Source organism: Tiliqua scincoides, chromosome 1 (assembly GCF_035046505.1).
Source record: "Tiliqua scincoides isolate rTilSci1 chromosome 1, rTilSci1.hap2, whole genome shotgun sequence".
NCBI lineage: Eukaryota > Metazoa > Chordata > Lepidosauria > Squamata > Scincidae > Tiliqua > Tiliqua scincoides.
The window spans coordinates 186,302,335-186,318,000 of NC_089821.1; the positions used below are offsets into that span (position 1 = coordinate 186,302,335).

A 15,666-nucleotide genomic window follows, 5' to 3' on the forward strand; every position below is an offset into this window, starting at 1 on the left:
TCTCGAAAAGTTAAAGTACAAGCTTATGTATGTAATATTACATAACCTGCTAAAATGACAACTTTCTTCTTAATCAGAGATGGAAAACCCTCTGTCCCACCAAGTTAGTAAACTAGCATCTGAATACTCTTGGATTTTGTTTTATTTTTGTTGTTGCTTTATGGCTACTGTAATATCAAAGGAAATTGACTGTACACATTTTTGACCCCTATTGGTATTAGAGCGGGCAGGGCGTAAAGCGTATAGCTTTTTGAATAACTAGAGGAAACTGGTTGTTATATGACATGCTCAGCCAGAAATCAGATACGAAAGTTGGTGCTTTATACAGTCTGGAAGCAGATGGTTCCTAAAGGCAGAAGAAAAAGCAATAGATATTTGTTGTGCAAGTGTAACTTCAACTGAAAGCAGGGTCACAGACACAGCGGCATCACTAGCATTGGTTTGCAGACTGCACTGAGTGACATAATATTACTGGGGGTTACACCAACCCTAGTGATGCCATCAGTGGCGGACCTCCCCCTGAGGTGCCCTCGGGCAAAGCTCCATGAAGCCGCCCCTCCCCGCATGAAGCCGCCCCCCTCACTCACCTGGACCAACACAGATCCTCGTGTGACTCCAGGACCAATGGGGGAAGCTGACTGAGGATTCCCCATGGTCTTAAACTGTGCTTCTGGAAAACCGGGAGTACAAACACTTTGGGAGACTCATTAAGGCTTCCAGCATGGTCCTGGAGTCACGCAAGGTCTGCACCCAGGGCATATGCCCCATTTAGCTAATGGGAGGTCCGCTGCTGAATGCTATTGCATTTAGGTTGTGCATTATGATAGATACTGTAATTTATTCTGATCTGGTAGGGGACGAGTTTCCATATTCTGTATGGTCTGGTAGGGAACGAGGTCCATCATGGGATTGATGCAATGAACTCTCGCATTAGGTGACACGAACCCTCATGATGCCTCTGCATATTGAATTCCATACATTGCCGTTAAACAGAACTAGTAGTAGTAGTAGTCAGAGAATATTACAATTCCCTGAAAATCTACAGATGAGGACAACAGCAGCAAGTAGGTAACACACGTACAAATTTAGCTTTTTCTGTTTGTTTCTTAAACTCAAACATAACAGGATTATATAAGAAGCAGATACAGCAATTATTTTAGACTCATGTGTCCCAAACCAGGACACAAATCTGCTGTCTCACAGAAATCCTGTTTGGTTCAAATTCCTTCAGGATGGTGTTGGACTCTGATCTTTTGCTGCCATCTCCTCTTCTCATATAGATTGTCTAATCAGTTTGCTGGCTTATCATTAAGAGTGAAACCAGGTTGTTTCTGAACATGAGGTAATGTCATTAAATCAGAGGCCAGGTTAAAAAAGGTCCAAAATTGCTTTGGTTTTCACCTGGCAATTGATGGTGATTGCTGGAGATTCCAGGCCAATCCCAGAGCCCTATTTGCATCTCTCCTGTATTGTTTGTTTCTTTGCTTGTTTAAATGTTTTCGTCACCATCACGGCCTTGACATGTTCTGGAAGAACAGCTTAAGCTCTCTTTTCTGAAAGACAGAAGCACCTTGCATGCTCCATAAACAGATCATGACTCATTGCCTCCAATTAAGCATTTTTTTTGTCACAACACTGTGCTTGTCATTACATGATTGCTAATGGAAGGAGAGAGAACCTTTTGTAGTTTGTAAACAGTGTCTATAGTTCCTTTGCATTAGTTAATCTAATTGCTTTTTAGAACTGGAGCTGTCAGGTGATTGGGCCCTGTTGATAGGACTCCTGCTGTCCTATCAAAAACTACCAGAGGGAAACTGAGGCCTTTTTCTCACCAAAAGCTGCTAGTAAATCCCTCCCCACTGCAGAGGGGAGCAGTCATTTGCTCTGCCCCCCTGTCCTATTCCATACAAAACTGTCTAGGCTAGAATCATTCTCCCTGACACATTGTTTTCTATGTTCAGGGATTAAGGTGTCCCCTCTTACCTATAGGGAATAGGTTCCAACTACCACTGGATAGCAGTGAAACCTACAAGAAGTGGTTCACAAATTCCCCCTATCATGGAAATGACTGATCACTGACTGCAGCCCTTCTGTCACTGCCTCCTATGTCTGGCTGTTTCTGTGCTGTCTACAAATGCTAGCAGGAATTAGGAAGTCCTAACAGGAAGTGGGTTGGGGGGCTGAAAACAATGCAATGCTAAGCTCTGTGAACTTTATGATAAGTGTTGCATTGCTTTTAGCCCTCCAACCTGTAACCTGTACCCAGTCTGGGTACTGATTTACTCCCTCAGCAGTCATTTGTGTGAACGACATTTAAGGATATACTTTTAAGAGTGCGGAACACCATTTCTGTTCGAACTGAAGTTATTTTTGCAGATTTCCTCCCCCCCCCCAACTTAATGTGACGTTAGAAATTATTGAAGACCCTGTTACAATCTCTGATCTGACTGATCAGGCTCGTGTCCAAGGCCTGTGCAATCCAGGCTTATAGGGGATGGAGAGAGGAGCAGTAACTCAATTAAATGTCTCCAAGCAGTTCACAAGCTTTCAGGAGTCTCCTGAAAGTTGATATCTGCAGACTCCAGTCGAATCCTGGAGTTTTAGCAGCCCTACATTCAGATATGGTTCATATAGTAAAGGCATCTTAAGGGCTATTCTGGGTGACTGTCCCATAGCTGTGGAACTACCTCTCCTTGCAAACTTGTCTGATTCCAGGTATAAATGAGCTTAGAAATAAGCAGCATTCAGGTCATACTCAGGATGCTAATCAGGACCAGCTTTTAGTTTCAGGAAAACAATAGGCCTGGGGGGGGGGGGTTTTGGTGGCAGTTCCACTGTTCTTAGCTGTTGTAACTGGGTTTCAATTGTCATTTTGTTATCTTCCTGTAATTTTGAAATTGGTAAATATATCCTAGCTGCTTGTCAAAATTCAGGGCACAGATATGTGACTGCAAGTTTAAATTCAGTCAGACAGCATTGCCAAGATGCATTTTAAAAATAATGCAGTGGCAGTCTCTAAATCTGCGACGTAAACCATGGTTTCACAAAGTGGGGCAGACACATGAATAGAAGCAGATGGAAGAGTCTGTGGCAGTGCAATGTAAGACAGACATTTCCAGCTGTCCAAGCTATCAGGACAGGTGGGGACTGGTCAGGCACATGTCCAAGGCCTGTGCAATCCAGGCTTATAGGGGATGGAGAGAGGAGCAGTAACTCAATTAAATGTCTCCAAGCAGTTCACAGTCTAAAAACATTTCTGGTCATTTTAAAATTCCCAGCTGCCCCATGGCTGTAGCATCTCGGAATTTTAAAATGGCCAGCCTTGGAAGAAAGATGGACTGCTGTGGATTCTCACTGCCTGATAAACCATTGTTTTCAAACTGTGGGTCAGGACCCACTGGGTGAGTCATGAGCCAATTTCAGGTGGGTCCCCATTCATTTTAATATTTTATTTTTAGTATATTAGGCTTGATGCCAACATGGTATGTGACTGTATTTGGGAGATCTGTACTTCGAAGAGACTATAATATATATGCTTTAAACAATGATATTCAGTGGGGCTTATTCCTGGGTAAGTATGGATAGGATTGCAGCCTAGAATTCTTAAAAATTTCTCCTGCTTGATTATGTCACTTCTGGCCATGAGGTCACTTCCAGGTTAATGGCATCACTTCCAGTGGATCCCAACAGATTATCATTTGAAAAAGTGGGTCCATTTCTCCTGTAAGAAAAGTGAGAACCACTGTTAAGCCACAGGACAACTTTTGAACAATGTGGAGAGGGGAAAGCAGCGACCGCAGTGGAGAACAGTTCTCCTTCCCACCACCACTGTGAAGGCATACACCCCACCCCTCCATATAGGGCTAAGCAAGTGGGGTGATGGTGGTGGCTACACATGCATGTACAGCCACATCTCACAGATGACAACATCTCACAGATGACTATTGCACCTGCTGAAATTCCCTCCTCTACATGATTGTTTAGTGTTGAAGGAGCACTAAAGTCAAAAAGTTGGCCACCCCAATCTAAAGCCATTTTGGAGCACGGTAGGCCTTTACCCCTTTCACTGGGCTCCAATCTATCCCGGGGTTTTTCTCATTTTTCAAGCATCTTATGAAATGACTAGGCCCCAATTCATAAATCTCAGAAATGCTATTAACTGTTGGTTTTCAGGAGTGAGAGAAACTCAGCCTAAACATAATAGGAAGGATTTTTCTTTATGATTACATCAGATACCCTAAGAATTAGTTCTGGATGCCCAGGCATAAACTAAGATGAGGACAGTGGTTTTGAGTGTTCTGAGGGGACCTGGCCAAAAGAAAGGGAAGAAAGTTGTTCCATGCTAAATGGTGGCAAGAGATATGGGGCCAATGCTTATAATAGTGGTTGGGTTCACGTCTGCACAGAAGCCATGTTATCTCCCCTTGGATAAAACCCCTATAGTAAATGGGTCTTACTGCAGTTAGTCAGAGAAAGGCTCTCTGCACACGCTCAGATGCACGCTCCATGGTTACATCACAGCAAATTTATCAATCTTATTATGCACTGGTGATACTTTAAAAAAACAAACAACAATAGTGATTTTGGGAGGACTTTCTGTAAGTAGCAAACATTCTGAAGAACATCCCGAGAGGAAAAACTTATTGAGAGCTACTGAGGTAAACAATGAATTCACAAAATGATATTAGAGAAAGTGCTGCAATGGGCATGCAAACATTAAGCCTGAAATGGATTGTATGTTATCGATCCCCAGATCCACACATTTCAGATCGGCTTTATCCATTGCATCAGTGCTGGACAGGACCCGACAATAGTTTCATATTCAATGACAGCTTTGATTATATTAATGAAAGAACATCTGTGCCCTACACGTAAACAGCGACTTTTTATCTTGTCAAGGGTTTGGAATCAATATGGAGGAGCACATCACTTGAAATTGATCACAATTCACTGCCCATCAGTTTGAATTTCTCTGGGAAACAAAGCATAAGAATGGCTGACGCCAGTCACTTTTTGGCTGCTGTTTTCTTGGCTCATTTTCTCAGAGTGCTTTCCTGGCACATGACCACTGGAATATTCTGTGGGCCTGTTTAGATGTTTTTAGCAATCGGTATGGTATGGAGATTGTCTATGAAATGAGGGCCACTTATATAGTAGACAAAAACAAAGGTTCTCCAGGACATATGTAGCAAGAAAGAGAGAGAGAGAGAGAGAGAGAGAGAGAGAGAGAGAGCGCTACTGAAATATATTTCAAGGGTATAAAACATAAGGACTGCAGGTGGAACACAGACCCTTGAAGCAATGTATCCACCCCCCTTATAATTGGGCTCTCCAGCTTGGTATTCTTGAAAATATGAAGATTTGCATATTTTCCCTTCAGTCATTTGCAGCTAATGCATTTCTGTGTGAGAACAAAGTGCTTATTTCTGGCCATCATCTGCTTTATGATGTCACATTCTGCTTAATGATGTCACTTCTGGTCCTCAAAAGGCACCATGAATGCTAATTTGGCCCTCTGTATGAAATGAGTTTGACATCCCTGTTATAGTTATTGATTTAGGGCCAAACCCTATACAACTTTCCAGCACAACTTTACAGACCTCCCATTGTATTCTGTGGAGTAAATGCCCCAGGTGCAAGGCTATAAGACCCCGCAGAAGCCTCTCTGAGGTTCCTGACATGGTCGGAAACCGTGCTTCCAGTTTCCCAGAAGCACAGTTTATAGCATTGGGGAACCTCAGAGAGGCTTCCCCAACGCAGCCTTGGTCACGCAAGGCTCCATGACCTTCAGGTGGGGGGGGGATTTGCATGCAAGGGGGCACGACAGCCCGCGGGGTGCGCCTGTGCCCCAGGAAGTTGGGCTCAGGAGGTTTGCCACTGGCTGCTGCAGCAGTACCAATGGGCCATATGCTGCATCCTGGTAGGGAGGCAGTCACACAGGCCTCCTCCAGGTAAGGGAAAATTAGTTCCCTTTCCTCAGGGCTGCATTGCAGCTGTACCAGCACTGGAAAGTTGGATAGGATTAGACCCTTAGGCTGCAATCCTATCTACACTTACTTGGGAGTAAGCCCCATTGACTATAATGGGATTTACTTCTGAGTAGACATGCCTAGAATGGGGCTGCGTAGATTATAGCCATCCCATCCTGAAGGCTCAGGTAGGTAATGAAAGCAACATGTGCACTCCCCTCCCACCCCGTAAAATAGAATATGACTTCATCTATATAAATGTGAAGTCCCTTTTGTCTTCTGACTTAACCCGAAGTCTAAAAGCCAGTCCAAGCAGTTGGTCATTCAGCTTTATCACAAGGAGCTCAGGCTTGATCTTTGGTGATTCTCTGGGAAAGGCCCCATAACAGGGTGGGGGGAGAGCCACTGAAATTGTTTCACTTTGTGCTCTTGCTGACAGAGCTTGAGGCACAGAAAATATCTTTGTCAGAGTATCCTTAGGATTCCTTTTTCCGATAGCTGAATTAACCTGGTCTGTCAGTATCTTGCCTGCATGCTTCAGAAGGGGAAAACTGGTATTTAGAGGTAGGTGGGAGAACTAAACCATCCAGAAAATATTATTCATCTCATACAGGCTGTACTAAATTAATTTCTATGGCTTTATAGCAATCTATTGTCAGGCCATCTGGTCCCCAGGGACATTTGCTTTTGAATTATTTTTTTTTAATGCTGTTAGTAATTCCTCATTTGAATGACTCCATTCATACATTTCTTTTTTTCCCCTCCAGGATCTGGAGTTCATTTGCATATTTTTGGCCACTTTTCAATAGATATGGTGAAATGTATATTTTTATCTCCTTTCAGAGGGTTCTTGTATAATTGCTATAATACATTTTTAATTGCTGCATTATTGCTTCCAATTTTCTTCACTCTGTGTTGTTCGTCTACTTTAATTTGGAACACTAGTGCCAAAGTGGAACTGGCAGATAGAAGTCTGATTGAACAGGACTAGGAGTAGGCATACAAGTGCACTGCAAGCTTTAAACTTATGCTTCACTCAGGATCATTGTGGCCCTGAGTATCCCCAGAAATCCATCATTTCTTGCTCAGTGCCAGCAAATTCACCAGGACACACTGGATTCTGGGGTACTTGGTGTTATGTATGCAAGTTATTCAGGATTGAAATCCTGCATAACTGATTGGCCCAGTCTTATGGCTGGCCAATTGGGTGGTGGATTGAAATCCTACAGTCTGATTGGCCCTCTAGTTTAGAGTTTCAACAGCACCAGTTCTAAGAGCTAAGGAGTATAAAACCAGGGGTGTTTGCCTTGTGTTTTCATTGCCAGGTTCTGTTCTGAAGATGGAATATATGTGTTGAGCGGTTATCTCTATGCCTTCCTTTATTCGCATGGACCCACTTTTAACACTTAGCTTGAGGTTTCTCATGAGCATGGGATCGGTTGGCCCTCTGGATGGTGAGAGAGGGAAAGGGGAGATAGAGATAGCAGAGAAATTAAATGAGTTCTTTGCATCTGTCTTCACGGCAGAAAACCTCAGGCAGATACCACTGCCCAAACAGCCCCTCCTGACCAAGGAATTAAGTCGGGTAGAGGTGAAAAGAGAAGAAGTTTCAGACCTAATTGACAAATTAAAAATCAATAAGTCACCGGGCCCAGATGGCATCAACCCAAGAGTTATTAAGGAATTGAAGAATGAAGTTACTGATCTCTTGACTAAAATATGCAACTTGTCCCTCAAAACAGCCACGATGCCAGAAGATTGGAGGATAGCAAATGTCACACTGATCTTTAAAAAGGGAAGGAGGGGGGACCCGGGAAACTATAGGCTAGTCAGCCTAACATCTATTCCAGGTAAGATGGTGGAATGCCTCATCAAAGTTAGAATCTCAAACCACGCAGACGAACAGAATCAGCGTGGCTTCTGTAAGGGTAAGTCTTGCCTCATGAACCTTTTAAAATTCTTTGAAAAGGTCCATAGGCATGTGGATGCAGAAGAGCTCATGGACATTATATATCTGGACTTTCAGAAGGCGTTTCACATGGTCCCTCACCAAAGGCTACTGAAAAAAACTCCTCAGTCAGGGAATTAGAGGGCAGGTCCTCTCATGGATTGGGAACTGGTTGAAGACCAGGAAACAGAGAGTGGGTGTCAATGAACAATTTTCATAGTGGAGAGAGGTGGAAAGTGGAGTGCCCCAAGGATCTGTCCTGGGACCGGTGCTTTACAACCTCTTCATAAATGACCTGGAGACAGGGTTGAGCAGTGAGGTGGCTAAGTCTGCAGATGACACCAAACTTTTCTGAGTGGTGAAGACCAGAAGTGATTGTGAGGAGCTCCAGAAGGATCTCTCCAAACTGGCAGAATGGGCAGCAAAATGGCAGATGCGTTTCAATGTAAGTAAGTGTAAAGTCATGCGCATTGGGGCAAAACATCCAAACTTCACAGATAGGCTAATGGGTTCTGAGCTGTCTGTGACAGATCAGGAGAGAGATCTTGGGGTGGTGGTGGACAGGTCGATGAAAGTGTCGACCCAATGTGCGACGGCAGTGAAGAAGGCCAACTCTATGCTTGGGATCATTAGAAAAGGTATTGAGAACAAAACAGTTAATATTATAATGCCATTGTACAAATTGATGGTAAGGCCACACCTAGAGTATTGCATCCAGTTCTGGTCACCACATCTCAAAAAAGACATAGTGGAAATGGAAAAGGTGCAAAAGAGAGCAATTAAGATGATTGCTGGGCTGGGGCACCTTCCATATGAGGAAAGGCTACGGCGTTTGGGTCTCTTCAGCCTAGAAAAGAGACGCCTGAGGGGGAACATGACTGAGACATACAAAATTATGCACGAGAATGATAGAGTGGATAGAGAGATGCTCTTTAGACTCTCACATAACACCAGAACCAGGGGACATCTGCTAAAATCGAGTGTTGGGAGAGTTAGGACAGACAAAAGAAAATATTTCTTTACTCAGCATGTGGTTTGTCTGTGGAACTCCTTGCCACAGAATGTGGTGATGGCATCTGGCCTAGATGCCTTTAAAAGGAGATTGGACCAATTTCTGGAGGAAAAATCCATTATGGGTTACAAGCCATGATTTGTATGCGCAGCCTCCTGATTTTAGAAATGGGCTACGTCAGAATGCCAGCTGCAAGGGAGGGAACCAGGATGGGGTTCTTATGATCCCTTTCTCCTCCTTTCCCCTGATACGGCTGGGGGTTTGGTGGAGGGTGAAGGAAATGGCTTCTCCCTCCTCCATCCTTTTGCAGCTTCTCTCCACCTGACTGCTTAATCTCTTCAACAGCAGTGGCATTGGTGGTGAAGCCAATAGTTCTAGCAGTGGAGAAAGAAAAATGCTCCATGCCAGGCTCATGACGTCTGCTCACTCCAGCCAATCAGCTTGTGTTTCCAGTCAGGCAACTAGAAGAAGGAGACAGGAACTTCCCTGGACAGTCATGCATGTTCTCCAGGGACCTAGAAGGCATGACACTTCTCTGCAGATCATAAAGGTAGGTTTATGGGTAGAACTCATGGGCTTCTAACCAGTGCCTGAACTGACTAACCTCTGATGCAAAACTTGCTTAATGGACACCTGGTCTTTCAAATGCATATATTATCTATGACCCAATCCCACAATCTGTCAGTGTAAAGCCAGGATCACTGATGTGCAAGCACTCTGTCAATTTTTGGCCCACTAACAATGGCACGGGAGCAGGCAAGCCCTGTTATCGGTGCCACAAAACCTCCACTGGAGCAAGTAGGTTGGCAGCAGGGCTATTTTGGGAGAACCATCGGCAGATTGGGGTGGAGAGCAGGCTTTCAAATTGATGACACACTTAGTGCTTGCTATTTTTTCTTTTTCTTTTTGTGAGTGTTCAATGTGTGTGGGTCACCCCTTTCAAGTATAAAGCTTTTCTGGAAATCTTCCCAGTTTTCTTTTTCAGTTTACTTTTTGACTAACATCTTCAGCAGGAAGGGACAATGGAATATAAATAGGGGAGACAGCAGATATCCAGAGCCTGATAAGGGGTTAATTGCTGCAACTACCAAGATGAGGATGTGGCAATACCAACTCTTAAATAGGCAGGGGCACCTTGGAGTTGGGATCCTTTGTACTTTTGTTTGTCAAAACAAACAAAGTTATTTTAACTTTGATGACAGGATCTCACCATGTTTGTGCCATGTCTTTTGTGTCTCTGGGCATCAGCTCAGGACCAAAGGACACATATCTGATGCCAATATGAATAAGGGAGTTAAAGGCTACCTCGACATGCCCAGAGAGATGCTCTTTTTATTGAACTAAATGGAGAAATCCAATCTTCCAGAAACTCCATATGAGCATGAGGGCAGAATGAGTCTTGTTGCTTTAAAATGTCAATTTCACAATCCAGGTAGAAGAACATCAGTATAAACATGGAAAAAAGAGCAAATGGGGGAGGCCCTATCTCCTAAAAATGCATTGGGTCCAAATACGTTATCCATGGTGGACCAAGAAAGGCTCTCTCATTATTTCTTTCTCAATTGCTTTAACTGCCTTTGTAGCCATCTTGATCTGGAACTCTCTTCGGAAACATAAGTGTGACTACAATTTTATTTTTAAGTTCCGCTTTGTCTACTCATCTGCAGCATATCAGTAATTGACTTTAAAAGCTCTTTGTATTGTTGCCAGCAAGTATAGGACTCTGGAGGCCTCCACTGAAGCATCTTTAATTTGGGAAGCTGTAACTGAGGTCATCCAACTTCAGTTATCTTGAGTTCTCCTGACCTTAACTCAATAAATTCAACAAATTAGGTCATTAAGTGAGGATGCCTCAATGAAACATATGTCTAAACCAGCCTTGACATCCAAGTCCTTTAACTGAAACATAGCTATGCCCACAACACCTCCCTAGACAAATAAACTTTCAATTTGGAGACAACCTGTTCAGGTAAGGCAATGAAAGGAAGTTTGACAGAAGTCGCAAGGATTTCAAGAAGGTGGGTGAACTTTTGAGGAAAAGGATAGGGGAATTGCAAACTTGTATAAATCTTAAAATTTCACATCTTTGATGTGTAATTCTTCTGAGACCATATGCTTCACAAGAAAATTTGATTTCAATCGACAGTGAATAATTTTGCTTTTAACTGTGGTCCTTCCTATTCTGATTCCAAACTGGCTGCCCATCTCCTAGCAGATTGCATTCATTTTGAACTGACTTCCCATTACTATTGTGATGATGATGAAGAATATTTATACAGGTGTATCCCCTTATCCACTGGGAATCTCTTCCAGACCTGACCCCCCCCCCCAACCCACAGATATCCAAAACTGCAGATATGGGTGAACACCTGTCCCCATGGCCTGGACCCTCCGGAGGTGAGCGGTGTCCAGCTCCCTTCACCTCCAGAGGGACTCCTGAGCTCAGCAGAGGCCTCGGACATCCATCTGCAGCCTCTGCCGAGCTCAGACTGAGCTGGGAGGTTAAAAAAACAGCTTCATGGAAAAACCAGAAGTGATGTTTTAAATGCTTTAAAAGGCATTGAGAGGCCCAGGGAAGCCCAGGGGGCTTTTAATGACTTATAAGACATTAAAAACATCTCTTCCGCTAGGCTCTCCCACTGTGATAATTGGGTTATTTCATATCTTGAAATTATGAACAAAAATTTCACGTTTTTGCTTCTGTCATTTGTGACTAATGAGCTCCTGTGTGAAACATAGTACTTATTTCTGACCATCACGATGTCACTTCCTGCTTAATGATGTCACTTCTGGCTCTCAGCAGGCATCATGGATGCTATTCAGCTCACTATATGAAACAAGTTTGACATCCCTGCACTTTGAAGTCTTGATCAAACAGGAAAGAATGCCACATATTCTTGACTCTATACATGGTGGCTTACCTTTCTCACAGGTAAATAGGATACATACCATATCAAGCCAAGCCCTTGCCACACTGCCCTGCTTTGGTCATGTTCTGATCTTGGAAGAGGCTATAAAATGCCTCTGACACAATTGCAGTCCCTTCAACACCATCCTGTACGGAGCTGTTCCTAACAGCAGCACCATAATTAAAAAAATAATAATCCTTTGAAAGAACAATGTAGCCATTTTGTTTATTTTCTCTGACAGTCTGTGGCCTGGCTTCAGCCATTAAATGGTCTTTAGCAAGACATTTTATATTGGGGTATATTTTGTACAGATAAAAAACATCTGTATTGTTTTTATACACGTTTATTTTTAGAAGAAAACGACATACTCAAGGGATCAGAGGATGATTTGAAAATTGCATTATTCATAGAAGGTATGATGGATCAAAGGTAAGAATGCAATCAAAGATTTATTTTGCAATGGCAATTGTAAAAGAAATTACACTGCATTCAAAACGAGTATGACCTCTGTGTCTAAGTCATGCATGACAGCAAGGACAGGAAGCACACCTGTTGCATCACTGGCAAGCCCTATTTTCTGTATGGATGACACAAATCCATCACGTTCTGTTCATGCAGTGGGCCATTTACAAAAGAATCAGCCCCTCTATTCAAGACCATTGATCACTTTAAGCGTAAGAGCAAGCCATTAGCTGCCTCGAGACTGAAATGACCTGTGCTACCCTCATGCATACACAACACATCCAAGGCGAGATACAAGAGAGCAGCAGAGCTAGAGACCCCCTTTCTTTTTTGATGAAGCCTATTATTTCAAATGTCAAGTGTTGGTTCCCATATCAGAGTTTGTTAGCTCTGGTCTTTCCCCCGCCAGTGGCATGGTTATACTTTGTGGATCATTGATTCAGGACTGCTGAAGGCTACGGCTCCTAACAGACAAGGAGGCTAGGTGTGTGTGCCTTTAAAGCGGGCTTCGCTCAGAGGTGACACTTTTCCTGTCATCAGTATGAAGCTTGCACTGTGCCTTCTGTTAAGATGTTCTCTGATGGGGGAAAAAAATGGGTTACTTTTTGGCTGACTAATCCGAAGCATTTGTATCGATGCTGGCTGCAGCATCCCATTCATTTATACAGCTCCTTCCTTCAGTATGCTCTCTCACTCCATTTAGAAAAAGAATTTGTCCCATTTTTCTTTCATTACGTCCAATTGGCAGGAAATCTGATACGGCTCTCTTCGGAGGGCACAGTTAATTATTCATGCCAAAAATGCTGACTCATCTGGAGCATTAATGGGAACCTTATCTACTTTGAGGAAATTAATTATTATTTTGCCGTTCTCACATTGCTTTGTCGACCCATATGGCTTTTTTTAGCTGTGGGGCCTCGCAATTTGAGAGCTATGACCCAGGATGCCTAATTTGGGGCTGTTCCATAGGGAGAAGTAGATTTATCTCATGGATCCATTTCTATATTTGAAGATAGAGCCTGTAACAGTATTCCCTTTGCTTTTGTAACAGCAGAATGTAACATGAAAATGCGGCATGGTGAAATCCAAACGGAGGTTGCCATCCGATGCGTTACAGCTTTTTCAGCACTGGGTTAAAGATACACTCTCCCAGACAACAGATTTTAGCAGTTCTCTTGGGTGCTCATACAAGAGGTTCCGCTGTATGTAAAATCAATGGCAGTCTAATGTTTCCCCATATGGGATTACAGACAATACTGTGCCCATGATATTAAGTGAACAAAAAGATTTCAGGAGAATATTAATAAGCTTTATGGGTCCTGTGGGGTTATTTCTTGACAGTCTCTGCTTACCTCACCACGTTCATCATCAAGAGACGTTGATTATGTCTTGTGAAGCAATGAACTAAACAGAATCTTTCTAAAAAATATAGCCCAGTGATTGCCAAACATTCCAGTGGTATGGAAAACGTATTTAGATCCATCCAAAGGTATTTAGAGGAATCAATCATGTATCTTAAAACAGAAAGAAAATCTGTTTGAAGGTTGTGGAATAAATAAATCTTATTTTGAAGTTAGCTGAACAAATGAATGCCGACCTTATAGTGGGCATTTTCCTTTGTCTGTCTGTCTCGTTAAAACATCATATGAAGGACTAGGTATTGTCTGAAAGATTATTTTGCAGTGGGAGGAAGGCTCCAATGCACAGTCTGTATTGTGCATATCAGGCCACAAGAATCAAGTGATGAGCATACATCAAAGCAAGCGCACCTAAGGAATGAACACATTCCCTCCAAGCGTGAACGCAATGGTCTGAATAGTGAATGTTCTGTTAAATATCACCCCCAGAGTTAGTGTTGAATTCTCACAGAGTTTGTCATGGAGCATGGGAAGAATCATGTCTATTGGAACATTCACCGCTTAGCACAGGCCCAGTGTAAAGGATTCTGAAGTGCTGTGGGACTTGACACTCATCATGATTAATCCCTAGTTGCTAAGTTGATCTATGAAATCAACTTCACATGGTTTGGGCAGTTCGGGATTTCAGAACCATTCTTGTGATAACTGCTATACTGGGCGGATGTTGTGTTCTTGGTCTAGAAGTGTGTAGCAGGAGCGATGTGTACAGAGGTTTTATAAGCAATAGAGCTGTTGGCTCCCATGCCATTAATTTTTGTTAATTTATAACGTCATGTCTCTCCTGCTTCACCCATCAAGTTAGGCGCCTCATCAGAGTAGCTAACCATAACATAACATGCGTAAACATTAAATCAATCATTTAACCAGTTTGGTTTAAACGGGATGCCAGCAGCAGCACATTGTGAAAGATGCAGAGCCGGGTAGAAAGTGACACTGAAGACTGCATAAACCGGAAGAATTGTACACTTTTTGTAACCCTTAAGAATTATGCAGCCAAGGTGTGGCTACAAAAGACTTGGGACAGGGCCTTTTCTGTAGCCATGCCCAAGTTGGGGAACTACCCCCCTGCCTCCCAAAGCCTAGACTCCTGTATCACCTTGATACACCTTAGAAACCATCTTGTTTCGCTGGACCTATAGATTCTTCTGCAGTTTTGGATTGTTTCAAGTTTTTGGCAGCAACTGTTACCCTGCACATGCCTGATCTTGTCTGATCTCGGAAGCTAAGCAGGGTCAGGCCTGGTTAGTACTTGGATGGGAGACTGCCTGGGAATACCAGGTGCTGTAGGCTTATACCATAGTCTTTCGAGACTGAAGGTTGCCAACCAACCAAGTTTTTGACTGTGTCTCTTGACCTTATTGTTTCTGCGGTTCTTTTATGTTGTTTGATGTAATTTTTATTGACTTGATTAATATGATTAATATTGATTAAATATTTGTTATTTTAAAACTGTATGCTGCCTTGGCTGGTTTTTAAAGAGTATTTTTATATAAACAAAAGAATTCAATTTGATCCAGGGTAGCTCTTACTGGGCTGTTAGAACTTTTGCTAATCTTTCTTCTTCTTTTGTATGGAAGATACTATTTTTTTTTTTTTAATCTGACCCTGGACATGTTCCATAAAAGATCTCACTTTGTTCGATGTGCCTCATAGCATTTTTCTTTCTCTTTATAACTATTTATCAAAAGTTGCATTTACAGTTATATTGCTTTTGAATGTTCAAAGTTTACATCTTTCTCCCTCTGAAGACAGCAGTCAATAAAAAAAAAAAATACAAAACCATGATCTTCTTTCAGATGATTGTCAAAATGGACAATTTTTGGTAATCTTTGTGTATGAAACTGTGCACTTTGTTATTGATTGGTTTCAGATGTTTTCTGTCAAATGCCAGCACTGCCAGAGACTTGAGAAGCTGGACAGCAGTCACTTTACAATTGGTATTACATTG

At 42.6% G+C, this 15,666-nt stretch overlaps 1 pseudogene; it reads left to right on the forward strand.

Annotated features, from left to right (window-relative positions):
* The first annotated feature begins 14,891 nt into the window (after window positions 1–14,891).
* Window positions 14,892–15,008, forward strand: LOC136637524 (5S ribosomal RNA; annotated as a pseudogene).
* The last annotated feature ends 658 nt before the right edge of the window (window positions 15,009–15,666 follow it).